This window comes from Elgaria multicarinata, chromosome 8, assembly GCF_023053635.1.
Source record: "Elgaria multicarinata webbii isolate HBS135686 ecotype San Diego chromosome 8, rElgMul1.1.pri, whole genome shotgun sequence".
Lineage (NCBI taxonomy): Eukaryota > Metazoa > Chordata > Lepidosauria > Squamata > Anguidae > Elgaria > Elgaria multicarinata.
The window spans coordinates 73,940,652-73,955,296 of record NC_086178.1 but is presented as its reverse complement, the minus strand read 5'-3'; the positions used below and the strand labels follow the sequence as shown (position 1 = coordinate 73,955,296).

The 14,645-nt window shown below is 40.0% G+C and overlaps 1 protein-coding gene across 1 annotated transcript in view; it reads left to right on the top strand.

Annotated features, from left to right (window-relative positions):
• FAM53B (family with sequence similarity 53 member B) overlaps positions 1 to 14,645 on the top strand; it is a 116,362-nt gene that overhangs the window by 674 nt on the left and 101,043 nt on the right. The window contains exon 2 of the mRNA XM_063132801.1: positions 8,048 to 8,137. The gene's annotated coding sequence lies outside the window, so the exon portion shown is untranslated. The remainder of the gene's footprint in view (positions 1 to 8,047; positions 8,138 to 14,645) is intronic.

Below are 14,645 nucleotides of genomic sequence, written 5' to 3'. Positions count from 1 at the left end.
CAGAATAATAATAATGATTAATAATAATTTACTGCGTGCATCGCATTTGCACATGGCGATAGGATCTGTCCTTGAAAAGCTCTTGTAAAGTCACATTTTTCCCATACGTCATTGATTTGTCAGAGTTTTCTCCCCAGGCTTCATTTCTCGTTTCTCCCTCCTGTGAATATAACCAAGTCAGTTTGAGCATAAACAGGTTGATAATTCTTACCACAGTGTGTGAGTGTTTTACAGATCTGCTCCTAGCAACATTTGACAGCGGTGTTTCATGCCTGAATGTCTCACTTGGTCTTGCAATCCATATTTTCCACTTTTTAATTTAACGGCATTTTTCTTGTTTCTTCCCCTGGGATGTTTCAATACTGTATGAGTGTGTTATGCGTATTGTACTTAGATGGTGATTTTGCAGTACATGATCAATGGAGGGTTGTTATGGACTACCCCTAAGCATTATGGGTTCGATCTAGAATTAAGAATGCTCCCAGACAAGACTTTTATTGTGCATATTAGTATTGCCTTGTCTCATTCACAGAATTTTATGGGAGGGCCAAACCATCAATTTGTAAGCCTCCCATGTTTTCCCACCAAGTCCCCCATCTCTTCTTACCAGAAAAAAATGTTAAGGAGGAAGGACAGAATAAGATGCACATAGGTTTTTATTGGTAATGCTTGGTGTCCTCTGTCTAAGCACCCTTAGTTATACTTGGAGTAGACCCATTGAAAAAAAAGTCGTAATCATAACACTCACTTATATCCCATTGATTTCAGTGGGTCTACTCTAAATATAATTAAGTCTGTATCCAGCCAAATGTCTCTGGCAGTAGTATACTCAGGTGTGAACTAAACATTTGCATGCATTCAGGTAGCTTATATTTCCATTAAAGTTAACTCACTGAATTGGGATTTATTATGCACTTGCTTGTTTGCTGGAGTGATAAACAGAGAGGCTTATTTTTCAGCTAGCTCTATTTTAAATTTGTTACTTTCTTGAATATTCATTTATACATCTTGATTTTACCAGTTATGCTTTCCTATAAAGCCTAGTTAGAGTAACTAAATAGTTGTAATAGTATTAATTGTTCCTTATGTTAATAGAGCATATCACATACATAAAGTCACATTGCAAGGGTGGATGAAAGAAATAGCTTATTGTAAGATTGTTATATTATTCTCGAGCTTGTTTTGGGCTGTAATTTAATTATCCTTTGCGCATATGCTCTGAATACTTGATGTTAGATTGGCTAACAGTTTGCAGATTGTTAGTGCTATAAAATCTGGCACAGGCTCCTTATCTGTGTCACAGGCCCCCCCTTTTTTTGGTTCAAGGGAAAATGAACTTTTTGCTGAAATGATTTAGGAGTGTGCTTCAACTGTAGTCTTGGCAGCACAGCATAAAGGCTGCTTGAGTACAAACTCTGTTCTGTATTGAGAAGACCACATCGTACATAGTTCAACTATAGAGAAAAGATACAGAGGAAACTAACCAAGAAATACTGTCGGAGACCACACATGCAACCAGAGAATGGTACTAATTAAGTGCTTAGATGCATTCTTGTTGCAGGATTAAGCCATAGCCCTAATCTATCCCAGTGTGAAGGACATCTTGCATTTGGATTTATTGATTAACACTAGCCCACATGTCCTAATTAGGTTAGCTGAATCTACCTGCTTATCAAATAGACCCAGGCTATTCATTTTGACCTACTGGACAGTCACTTCTAAAGGTCCTCTCTTGTGTTTCAGATTCTGGGAGAGCAGACCAGCAGATATTGATTAGGGCTTTTGCAAGAAAAACATAAAGTAAACTGGGGCTTACAAGCGGGTAAGGCCTGTTGAACACAGTGATACTTATTTCTGAGTAAACATGCATAGGATTGTATTGTGGAGCAATAAAGACAACACTCTTTATTCAGAACAATCAGTATTCTAAAAATATAGTATACAAATGATTAGAGTTCAATAAGAACTCTTCCTCATGCTGGATATTCAAGAAAAAAAGGGGGGATAAATAGTGTTTTTTTCAGCAAGGGGATGGAGTTAAGCTCAAAATTTAGAAAGGAACAAGGTACATTTTCTTTCCAGATTTGCATATTTCTGCTTTGGCTGTTTGTTGTGTGTGTATATATGTGAACACACATTATATGTTCCATCTGATTGAGAATTATGACTTGATACAGCTTAAGAAAGGAAAATAATGCCAGCAACAAGCAGTGATTCCAATCAAGATTCAGATGTGTTCTGGATAACCCTTTAAACTGCAGTCCTAAACATGTACCATGAACAGTGGGAGTTACTTCAGAGTAAACCTCTATAGGCTTGCACATCAAACAAGCCACGCTTGTGCTAAAGAATTTGTAGACCTGGGTTCAAATCTTCTTTCTGCAGTAAAGCTGATAATTCCCCTAGGCAAATCACTATTGCTATATCTCAGTCTGCACTACTTTGCAGGGCGATTATTTTGAGCTCTTGTGATAAAATGGGAAAGAAAACTAAAAATATAATAAAAGCTGTTTCAGAGATGGAACTAAGTACAGAAGAAGCAAATACGTTTGGGCTCATATTACCAGTGCAGTAAATATAATTATATTTAATCGCGGCAAGATTTATTCTTGATTAATGAAGTTCTTCATGAAAGTGTTAGTGAGAATTGAAACTCAACTGAAGTTTCTAATAGACTACTGGGTGATATTTCTAAGGAATATTATTGGGAACATGCCCAGTGCATCCTAAAGTTATGGAAATCCACTCTTATTTGCAGGTATTACAGCAAATCCCGCCTCCCTTTTCATGTTGCATAGTACCCAAGGCAGGTTAAATTATTTAGGCACGCAAGACAGAAAATTCCACAATTGTGCCTCTCACTCCTGACAGTAAAAAACACAACAGTAATAAATTAAATAGCTCATGATTTGCCCTTTCATGACACCCAAAATCAGCTGCCACTATTTATCTAACAGTTAAAGAAATTATCTCCACTAGTTGGCTTACTTCCATATTTTCTGTTCACAAGGAAGCTGTATTTAAGGAATTCTCTTCCTAATTATAGGTTAGGAATATTCCAAAATTTGATTCCCATTGCTAGAACCAAGTAGCAGTTTTGTAGCAATTAATTGAGAAGTCTACTGAACTATGATATATTTTGTCTGAATCTAGTTTTTAGTTGGATAATCCAAAAAGATGCTATATAACCATTTCTTCCCAATTAACACAACATGAAATAATGAAGATTTTCAGTGCTGCTTTGGCAATTATTTTTCTATGCACTAAACACATGTTTCTCTAGAAGCCTTTGACTTCTTTAATTCAGTTTGGAAGTGGACCTATCTCTGTAGATATCTCTGCAGGCAAGTTATTTTTAAAACTAGCTACAATTTATTGTGTAATATGTTGATAAAAAGGAGCTTCAGCTTTAGATTCGACCCAGATGTTAATGTTTTCTTTCTAAATGCTCAAACAATACTGGGAGTATATTTCACTATGTTAAAAGTGCCTTTCAAGTTGCAACCTGGCTTGCAATCATCAGGATCCTAACAATTCTCAATTCCAGGGGCAGCTTTAGGTCTCTTTTGATCCTGTGTAATTCCATTTACCCCTCAAGCAGTTTATTTTCCTGTCTCTGCCTTGAAAGAATAATTTGCTCTACAATAATGATATACATGGTGTCAGCATAGCCTGACCTACCTGACTCTACCAGATGTTTTTAACATTGTAGGTTTTGATATCTGGGGGGGGAAAGAAAATATTTCTATACCCACTTTCAACAAATACAAGCCATGCGAAGGCTGTTCAGTGATTCAATATGGTACAGGAGTAATTGTAAAAATGAGCTAGCGATAATGCTAATAAGTGATTGATAAGATGTAAGTGGAATGCATTTCACATTTATATAGATCTCACTTTAAAAAAATCTAGCATAGGAGATTATGGTCCTTTTAGAGTTGATGTTTCTCCACAAAATTTCCATTGGCTCATGAATGGCTGTATTACAATGAAGCAAGAGTGCATACATCAATATGTAAATGGTACTGAAGCTAGGCTTTGTGTTCTGTATTCCTTTTAGTTATCTTTTCTTATAAGACGGCAATATATGTAATCCTCTTTGTCTTGTTATTTATTACTCTACCAGCAAACAGCATTTTACAGAATAACAAATGCAAAGCCCTCTTGTTCTGTTTAAACAACAAATACCCTTGAAAGATTAACAATTTTATTATGGCATGAGCTTTCATGGACTAGTGTCCATTTCATCTAGTCCATGAATGCATATGTCATACTAAGTGCATTAGGGCATTCTTAGACAGAAAGGAATCATACAAATCCCAGCATTCTCCAACCAGCATGGCTGCCTGGGGAATGCTGGGAGTTGTGGGTCTTCTTTCTGTCTAAACATGCATAGGATTAAACTTTAAGCTATCATAAGACTCTTTGCTATGTTTGCTGCAACTGACTAACATGGTTATGCCTCTGGAAATAATTTGGTTAGAGGAACTGACAAAGACAAACCAAGTAGGCTTTTGTGTTTTTCAAAGGGCAAATGTATTCAGATACTATAAAATTTGAACAGACTGGACATTCACACAGAAAAAATGTGGCTCATCAGCCAAAAGCCAGTTCAGTTACTATAAGCCAGGAGTCCCCAATCTTTTTCGACCCATGGGCACATTTGGGAATTTGAGAAACCGCTGTCAGCACCCCCACAAAAAGGCTACCATGGAGGATGTCGCTAGTCACACAATGGCTGCTGTAGGGGCTTGGCTTGTCAAGAGGTGGTGGTGGTGGTGGTAGGGAGAGAAATAGCAACACTAGAGGCTGGGAAGGAAAGGAAAATGAGTGGGCCAGGAAAGCAACTCTATCCCCATCTTCTTCCATTCAAACAGACTTTCCCCTTTGTCCTCTCTCTCTCTCTCCCCCACTCCCAGCCTCTAGCCTCACTATTTCTCTCGCTCAGTTCCTTTCCTCACTATTTCTTTCCCTTCCCCATCCCTAGCCTTCTTTCTCTCCCTTCCTAGCCCCTGGCCTTGCTCTTTCTCTCTCCACCTAACCTCTAGCCTGACTCTTTCTCTCCCCTCTACTCCTTTGCCTTGCTTTCTCTTCCTGCCCATCGAACAGCTGATCAGTGGCAGGTTCAGGAACAGGAAGGAGAACCTGGCACCTTAACATTTTTTTTTAAAAAAAAAAAATTCACGCAGCAGAGAATAGTGTGCGGGTATCATTGGAGGTGCTGGTGCGTGCTGCTTTGGGGACCCCTACTATAAGAGATGACTTCACACTTGGTCACTTTTGTGGATGCTTGGAAGGTGTCTTTATACAAGTGTGTAAACATAGTTGTTTTAAGTCTGTGTGAAAAGTTAGAGTATTTGATCTGCTTTTGTTAAACACGCCCAAGCTAAATTGCTTTTTTAAAAAAATGGTGGCATTTGTTGACCTGTTTTCCTAGTGTTAGCTGCCCTACTCTGACATAAAATAACTATCTCATGTTTAGCAAGCCGTGCTGACTTATAGCCATGATGTTTGCAAGTAAAACCCGTGGGTGTATATGCTGTAAACATGGTTCAGCTCCAGGGACTAGCTTGCAAAAGGCTGCCACAGAGTCTGAGTCATGGTACAATGGGCATGTGGGGCGGAGGCAGGAAGTACAGTTGTGAATGGGCTGCACGTCAAGTACTGGGTTAGTCAAACAGGGAGGTAGGGTCAGCTGAAAGCTCACAGGCAAATACTGCGGCCTACAGTGTGCCCTTGCCTTGTGGAGCCTGTCTGTCTGTCTGGTTGAAGGCCTAGTGTGGGGGTACAGAACCTCAGGCCTGGGGTTCAAATCCAGCTGTTCTGGGGTCCCAATCCAGCCCTCAAGGCTTCTCCAGATGGCCATGCTTTTCCCTGCTAATGTTTTTCCTGTAAAATTTTGAAATGTCTCCTAAATCTTAGTTACTGCAGCAAGACCTTTAAGCAAAAATATTCTGGTATTCTGACCCTTTTGCCTTTGGCCCTGCCCACCACTAGAAGGTGGTCTCAGAGAGCTCTGAAATGGATTCAGCCCCCAGCCTGAAAGAGGTTCATCACCCTCCAGCCTAGAGTGCTTGTGCTGCAAGAGTTAAGGTGTTGAAGGTTGGCTGCAGGACTCCCATTTCCATGGCTCCCCTCGGTGGCTTACATTTGCCCTCTTTAAATGTATATTCTGCTTGATGTGTTATCAAATGAACTCATCCGTGGAGGAATAAAACTGAATATGAAATAGCTTATTTCTAACTGCTGACTAGCTCCACTGCAAGGGTTATTTTTGACTGGCTTTTCTATTCCAACCTTTGACTTTTGTGATGATGCAGCCAGCGTTCTTATTAACCCATCTAAGGCATTTCAAAATGTTTGCTTTAAATTTGGGCCAAATTTGGAGGGGAAAAAGCTGCCCCAAAACTGTACTGAGTTGTTGAAAAGCTAAAAGTGTCATAATTTCAGCCATCACTCCTTATAGCTCTGGAACTCAAACAAATAATAGAAAATGCCCAATAATAATAATAATAATAATAATAATAATAATAATAATAATGTTACTATTTCTTGGTGCAAGTAGCAAGGAGGAGTAGAACAGGCATTATTCTATTAAAGTGAAATCACTGTTGGCAAAACAGAGATATTTGACTGGGAAATGCTCAGAGTATTTTTTAAAGCTCCTGGCAGTCCTATTTGCCTAGTTTTAAAGTTAATCTGTCAGCTCAGCTGAAGGGCTTGAATTGGTTTGGAATATTTTGTGTGAGAGAAACAAAGTTTACCCTACTATCTAGCAGGGTGAGCCATCCAGTTCAGGCTGCAGATTTTGGGGTACTCCTGAGGGGCAGAAAGTTGTCAACTATTTAATTATTATGTTACTTTACAACCTTAGAGGCACCATTTTCTGCATCAAATACCAAAATGTCAACTCCAAGGAGAGAGCAAATATTTCTTTCTAGCTACACCTTTTACAAAAGCCACCTCAGGTTTTTGGGGTTTTTTTGCAAACATTTTGGAGCTGTGTCTCCATAATACCTCATGGATAGGTAAATTTATTTCATATGTCTAGTTCACTGACAGACTTCTATAATTCAGAGCCAGTTGTAGAATTTGGAATGTTAAGGAACTGAGAGCAAGACAAAGTTTTGTATTACTGATTTATGTCATGTATTTATTCATCTATGTAACAGTTGAGGGAAATGTGTGGTCATCCAGATGTTTTTGGACTGTAGGAGTTCACCCATCTCTCAACATTAGCTATGCTGGCTAGGGCTATTAGGAAGTTGCAGTCCAGCAACATTTAGAGGGCCTTACGTTGCACTTTATGTATGTGGCTAAGGATTTGCCTACATGTATAACATTGTGTATATATGTATGTATGCAACAACGCTATTTATATACTGCTTCTCATTTGAAAAAAAAAATCCGAAGCAGTTAACAAAACGATAAGCACAAGCCAAAACAAACAAAAAAGATCACACACTCACACAAGGTAGTATATATTTTCATTAAATGCCTAAAACATGCCAGCGTTGAGATCTGACGTTCTTCAAGTGTGGGAGATCATTCCACAGGGCAGATGCCACTGCAGAGAAGGCCTGTCTCTGTGTTGTTGTGTAATGGTAATCTGTAGGCCATGGCATGGACAATAGGGCCTCCTCTGATGTTCATAATGGCCTGGGAGTGTGGTATGGAGATCTTCTTTACAGTAACCTAGTCCGGAGTTGTACAGGGCTTTGTATACTAATACTAACACCTTAAACCTATCTCAGTAACATTTGAATCTCGCTTAATGTTTTAATCTTTCAAACTATACGTGCAGTAATTCTGCTTTTTTTAATCAGCTCTATTTCTGTTCTGGTACAGTGAAGAAACAGCACTGAAAAGGAACGTAGAAGGCCACTAAATGTGGAAATAAGTTGTGTTGGTTAATTTATTTCACATGTAAATTATTTTATTAGCCTGTCAATCTTGTTAACAAAATTAATAAAACAATGTATGTTTTAATTAAAGGCCATTTTTTATGCTGCACTGTGTTCTTACTTTTATCATTTTTCTCTACCAGGTAGGAGAGGATCATGGCAGTAGCCATCTCTGCTGAATAAGGAAACAAAGAGCACAACTAAAGGACATTGGAGACGTGTGCATTTCAAAGGTACTAAAGATTTCACACGTGGCATGGAAATATCTCATATCTATATATGAATGGTATTTCTGGAGTGGTTCCCTCCATCTCCTGCTAAAAGGATGTACATCAGGCATTCTGCCTAAAAGTACATCGCTGGGGTGTTTGTAATGAAATGTAAGGAATAGTATAGATATAATGTCCTCTTATATCTCTGGATAAGACTATTCACTGAGTAATTATGGGATGATCTTATGTGATGGAAGAAAAATAACTAAGACTACAATTTTATGCACTTACTTGGAAGTAAATCTCAGCGAGCTCAGTCGGAAACAATACTAAATAAACATGTAGGGTTGGGATAGGGTTGGTCTCAATTCTATGGGAGCAAGTCCATTGAACTTGCTGGGGGTTATAAGTATTCCTAAGATCATGTTTTAAGGCTTGTAGGCTTTTAAGATTATGATTGCGTTTGCATTTTGCGCAGAAAAACCCAGGTTTTTTAAACCCTGACTTGTTGCAAATAAAATGGGAGCAAGCAAGTGTATTGGCTCCCCTTATCCAACTGCTTGCTAAACAACCAATTGGTTCCAATTCTGGGTTGTCCCTCCCCCAACAACCCAGAATTCCCAGTTCACATGTCACACTAAACAATCCAGAGATGGAGCGTCGTTAGCGCTTCCACTTGGTTTACAACAACTCAGTGTTAAAAAACAAATCTGGGTTGTGATGTCTGAATATGGCCGATGAATCCAGTCTGACTGCTTGTAAAAGACTTGAGGTCAGATTCCTCCCTTCTCAGTGAGCTTTAACTAATATGAGTTTAAGTTTTGCTATTAATGAGCTTGTGTTTCATCAGTTAATATTTATTTCATAGTGATTAATACTCAAATATTGAAGCAATGTTTTATTGACCTAGTGTGGGTAGAGTGATCCACTTGGCCTTGAGAACTGACTTTACATCAGAGCTTAGCCACAGACTTGCTGGGTGGCCTCGCCAAAACTCTCCTCCTGTCTGATTTTTCTAATCTGCAAAATACTAACAAAGACATGACTCACAGGATGAGTTGTGAGGATGGGCTACATTTCAAACAACAGACATAGCGCTGTTTCCGTATGGGCTCGTTTGAAATGCATGTGGTACGGTAGAGATTACTGCTTTCCTTTTTGTGCATGCACGTTAATGTGTGGTTTCTAGAGAGACAAATGTTGACATCCTGAAGTATAAAATCATTAATTAAAGGAACAAAGTTCAATGCTGTCTTTGCAAACTTTGCTCATAAAGCTTCCACACGGAAAGAGGGTTTGAATGTATATTGCTGTAGAGACAGGCATGGCTGCCGTTAGCACCTGGCATCCTTGGCTTGGGGAAGACCAGTGTAATTTCTTTCCCGACACCTAAATGCAGAGCTTGCCACCTCAAGTGAAAGAGGAGTACAGCAATAGTGCTGCTAGCAAAATTTGATCCCAAATGAAGAAAAACCGAATATTTGAAGATTTAATTTTTGAAAAGGTGCACGAGAGCCCTGCTGAAATCTTGCCTCAAGCTTAGTCAGACCATCTAGCTTAATATTGTTTACTGTGACTCCTACCAAGTCTCTAAAATTTTGGATAGAGATTCCCCCCACCACCACCTTTTCAACCTTAGTTCTGTTTTACTGGCAGCTCTGAGGATTGAACTTAGAACCTTACATATGCAAACTATATGCTGCTTCACTGAATCATAGGCCCTCCTCTAAAGATTCCTAAGGTACAAGGCCGTGCCCCTCCCTTGGCCAAGGAGAACCCACAATTCCATGGTGTAAGCTGGCAAAAGTGCGAGTCGTAAACCACTAAATCATAAACGCGGGGCCCTAGACATTGAGAGAACATTACTTGAAAATGGATGTTTTTCTGTAGTTGCATAGGCAGGATTCTGAAAATTTTGGCTAGAATCCTGTTGTGGGTTCTAGTTGTGAACATGAATAACTAAAGTCAGAGACTGACAAAATATTGGACCATCATGAATGGCATTTTTGCCTTAGTTCGAGATGATGTTGGCATCTGTGAAACACGCAGACAGAGCTACAGTCAGGCTACTGTGGGGTGGCCTAGGTTGCAATTCCTTTTGGGCTCGGGCTCTCTAATCCCAGCAACAGCAATGACACAGATGGGATGTAGGCTAAGGTACCCTTTTAGGGATTAGCCACTCCTCTGTGATGCTAATGATTCCAAATAGCAGAATTTACTGGTAAATGTAGGGCATAATCCTATTGGCATGCCTGTCAAACTCCGAACTTGGAAGCTGACAGGCATCCTATGCAGAGCGGGAGGAGTACGGAGGCAATTTTCATCTCCACATTCCTCCCACTCTGTATTTTTGTTAGACAGTCTTTTTTGCCCATCTAGCTGCGGCTTTGCAATGCGGGAGGGAAAGAGGGTGGGAGACTGGAAAATTCTTCATAAGCTAGCCTCCCCAGTCCCCTCCCCACCCATGGAACCTCCCCCTTTCCCTCCTCTTTGAAGTTGCCTTGGGGACCTTGGAGGGGCAGCCAGTGTGGTTCTTTCTTCACCAGCTGCGAGGGGGGAGGAATTGGGAGCGCTGATTCCTGGGTTGGAGGTCAGAGCACTGTCTCTGACCTCGCATCCAGGAATCTGAACTATTCTGTGGCCCTCCAGATGCTCTCTAGGAGCTATAGGTTTGCTCTCTCAGTAGAATAAGCTCTGCAATGAAGGGAATATATGAGATAGGTGGTTGGATATAAACTTTTACAAAAATAGACTTGGATCCAGAGTTGCAAAAGTGGAACTCTGAACAACAGAGATTTCTCCTTCCCTCCTCCCCACTTCAGTCTTCTGTGCCCCCTAAAAAGCCATTCCAGAGATTCTGCAGTGTGGGGAATGGATGTGGAAGCTTCATTGTGCAAGCAGAGTTCTGCTTATACAACTTGGATCCAAGCCATAATCTTACTGCTATTTTGTTCATCTACAGCAATGAATTCTCAGTTGTTTAGGAAACCTTTATTGAATCTCCATGTGTTTAGTCTACCATAGTATTGGTTGTATTATGAGATGGGCATGCTGGATATGAGTGCAAGGCATTTCCTGACATTTTATATAGTATGGGAATATAGGTAATTACTAATATTGTTATTGTCTCCATAATTGAGTTGGACATTGGCTTGGTTTATAAACCAAGATATGCAGATGCTTTGTACACCCACACTCAGCCCTTTAGCTCCTGCTGCACTCTTCCCTTCATGCAAGTACAGAAACAAGCCAAGAAGTTGCAGCTAATCATAATTTCCTATTATGTCCAAACTGGGCAATTATGGTTAATACCGTCTAAACACACAAGGATATGAAGCCATGATTTAATGTTGGCTTTCAGGTCTTGGCTTGTTTGGAAGTCTTTACCCATAGCTTCCCAATTCAGATGTAATAGGAAGCTGTGATGAACTGTGGCTTCCTGGCTTGATCACTCACATGTGCAAAGAGGAGAGCAAAACAGGAGCAAAGAGGCTGGTGCACAAACCTCATGCATGCCCTTAGTTACTAAGCCAGGATTTGATCATCCGAACATAACAATGCATTGAGTGTGCAGTGTGAAAATATTCAGTTGCGATATAGCTTTTGAAACTAGTAGTTTATTTTGTATTAAACGTTATGTTTTAGGAACACATAGCTGTTTACAAGCTCAGCAAAGCTCCAAGTAAAGGTCTCTTTCCAGATATATATTTTAAAACCTAAAGCATATAATATCTTAACATTATTAACGTCTACCAGGCATGAACTCCATGGCTACATTCTATAAAGGAAGGGAATTATATAACATAAAGGGTAACAAAAGCCAACTGTCATATAGCAACACAATAATCCTGCTAAAGTAGCAGGCTGAAAGCAAGGTTCTCCTGGGTTTGCCTCGTTCTCTTCCCCTTTGGGGTAGACTATGTGTTCAGTATATCTTGCATTCCCTTTCCTAATTATTAACTTTCAGTTTGAATCAAATAAAGTTGATAGCTGGACTTGGATGCATCCCAATGAGATCTATGAGTCTTGATTATATCTAGTACTGTGACCTTTTGAAGTTTGTCACATACATTGTTATTTTGTGGATTTTAGTTTCCAGCATAAAATATGTTTTCTTAAAAACCCTTTTCTTAAATACCAATTGCTTATGCATATTTTCTGAGACAAACGTTGGAACTGCCTGTTAAGAGTTTCTGGGTGACCTGATTGAAAGACATTTGACCTATTGATGGTTGCCAGGAGCATAAAAACATAACATCAAATTGCTGAAAATTACGACAGCTCAGCTAAATTACAAAATTACACCTTCCCCCACCGCCCTAGTAAGGAACTCATTTCCAAAAGTCTGAGATAGTTGCTTTTATCAGTTTGATGCCTATCAAAACCAGGCAGCTGTGGATAAAATATATGCTTAGCTGTTCCCTTGTGAACTTTCAATACAAGTTTATTTTTTCATTCGAAAAAGTTCTCATCTGTATGTCCTGTAGAATTTATGAATAAGCAGCAGTGTGTGAATTTGGGAGACAAATTCTCTATAGTTACATTGATATCCACCAAAAATTAATTCCAGGGAATGACAGATAAACCACAATCCTATGCACACTTACCTATTGGGAGTAAGCCCCATTAAACGCCATGGGACTTACTTCCGAGAAAACATGCATAGGATTGGGTTGTAAAGCATGTTATCCAACAAGATAGACAGATAGATAATATTCCAACTTAGAGGCAGGAAAATAAAGCCACAGATGCATGTAGGGAGGGTCTGTGGCCTACTTCAGAGAAGAGAGTCATCTATTCTCTGGGGTGTTAAGAGGACATTCCTTGGGCTGTTCAGTCCAAGTCTGGTTTAAAGATGAAGAACTCTACACTCCCTTCTTTAAGTGGCTCATCAGCAGGTAGTACCTAGATAGCCTGGTCATACTCTTACCCACTAAGGCGAGATGTATTGCATTTCTATTTAAACTATAAAAATTATTGCCAAATTTGCATCTATACATATAAATTAACATATGCCATCCTTACGTAAATTGCTGTCATATATACCTTCGATAACAGCGTCAGCTAAGGATAGTGTGTCTCCTCTGAATGAATGCTTGGAGGTGGTAATGGGCTGGATGAGGAAAAACAAACTGAAGCTGAATCCAGACAAGACGGAGGTGCTGAACAGTTTTGTGAACCGCCCAGAGAGCTTCGGCTATTGGGCGGTATAAAAATGTAATAAATAAATAAATAAATAAATTACTGTCAAGGGTCTTAACCTGGGTTTGGAGGTGTGTCAACCAGTTCTGGATGTGGTTACACTCCCCCTGAAAGACTGTATTCACAGCTTGGGGGTGCTTCTGGATCCGTCGCTCCAAATGACAGCCCAGATAGATGCGACTGCCAGGAGAGCCTACTATCAGCTTCAGCTGATACTCCAGCTGCGCCCCTTTCTAGAGTTGGAAGACTTAAAGATGCTAGGACACATACTGGTAACCTCGAGGCTCAACTTCTGCAATGTGCTGTACATGGGGCTACCATTGTACCTAGTTCAGAAACTTCAAGTAGTTCAAAATGTGGCAGCCAGGTTGGTCACCGGCACACCTAGGGGCGACCATATTACACCAATATTAAAATCACTCCACTGGCTGCCAATTAGTTTCCAGGTGAAGTACAAAGTATTGGTTATTAGCTTTAAAGCCCTACATGGTTTGGATCCAGGTTACCTGCAGTATCGCCTTCCCCGTACAATCCGCCCCACACAATCAGGTCCTCTGGGGAGAACTTACTCCAATCAGCTAAAACTAGGCTGACAACTGTTACCCAGAGGACCTTTTCTTCTGCTGCCCCCAGACTGTGGAATCTCCTGCCGGAGGAGATTCATTAACTTAACACTCTCTCCAAGTTTAAGACAGCCATAATCTCTTCCGGCAGGCCCATCCAGATGAATTTTAAACCTAAGAATTTTCAGATGTCCTGATTGTTACTTTAATATTGTATTGGTTTTATATGCTCTTTTAATCAGTTTTCTGCATTTGATTTATATTGTATCGTTGTACTTAATGTTGTTCCCCACCTCGATCCAGAGGGAGAGGCGGGTAATAAATAAATATATTATTGTTTTTTGGAGATGCATTTCCTCTTTTTGCGTAATGCATGAGCAGTTGCCCTCAATGAATGTGTGAACAAAAATTGGCAGTGGATGAGGGTTGGTAAAAAAAATATAAAAATGTAGTTTTAAATTTATGCTATGCTGAGTTGTAATCTTGAATCTCATTTACTCACTGGGTTTGAGGTTTTCCCTTTTTCCTCCTATCGCTCAAGGCCAGGCCTGCTCTTCAGCCTTCACTGTTTCCCTGCTGGTTCACACCCTGATAAGGGTGTGCATAGACTAGACTTCCCCAACCTGGTGCCCTCCAGATGTGTTGGACTGCAACACCCATGTTAGCCGGAAATGGGGGGAGTTGCAGTCCAACACATCTGGAGGGCACCAGGTTGAGGAAGTTTGGCATAGATGGTCAAATTAGCACATTTACCTGCCTACTAG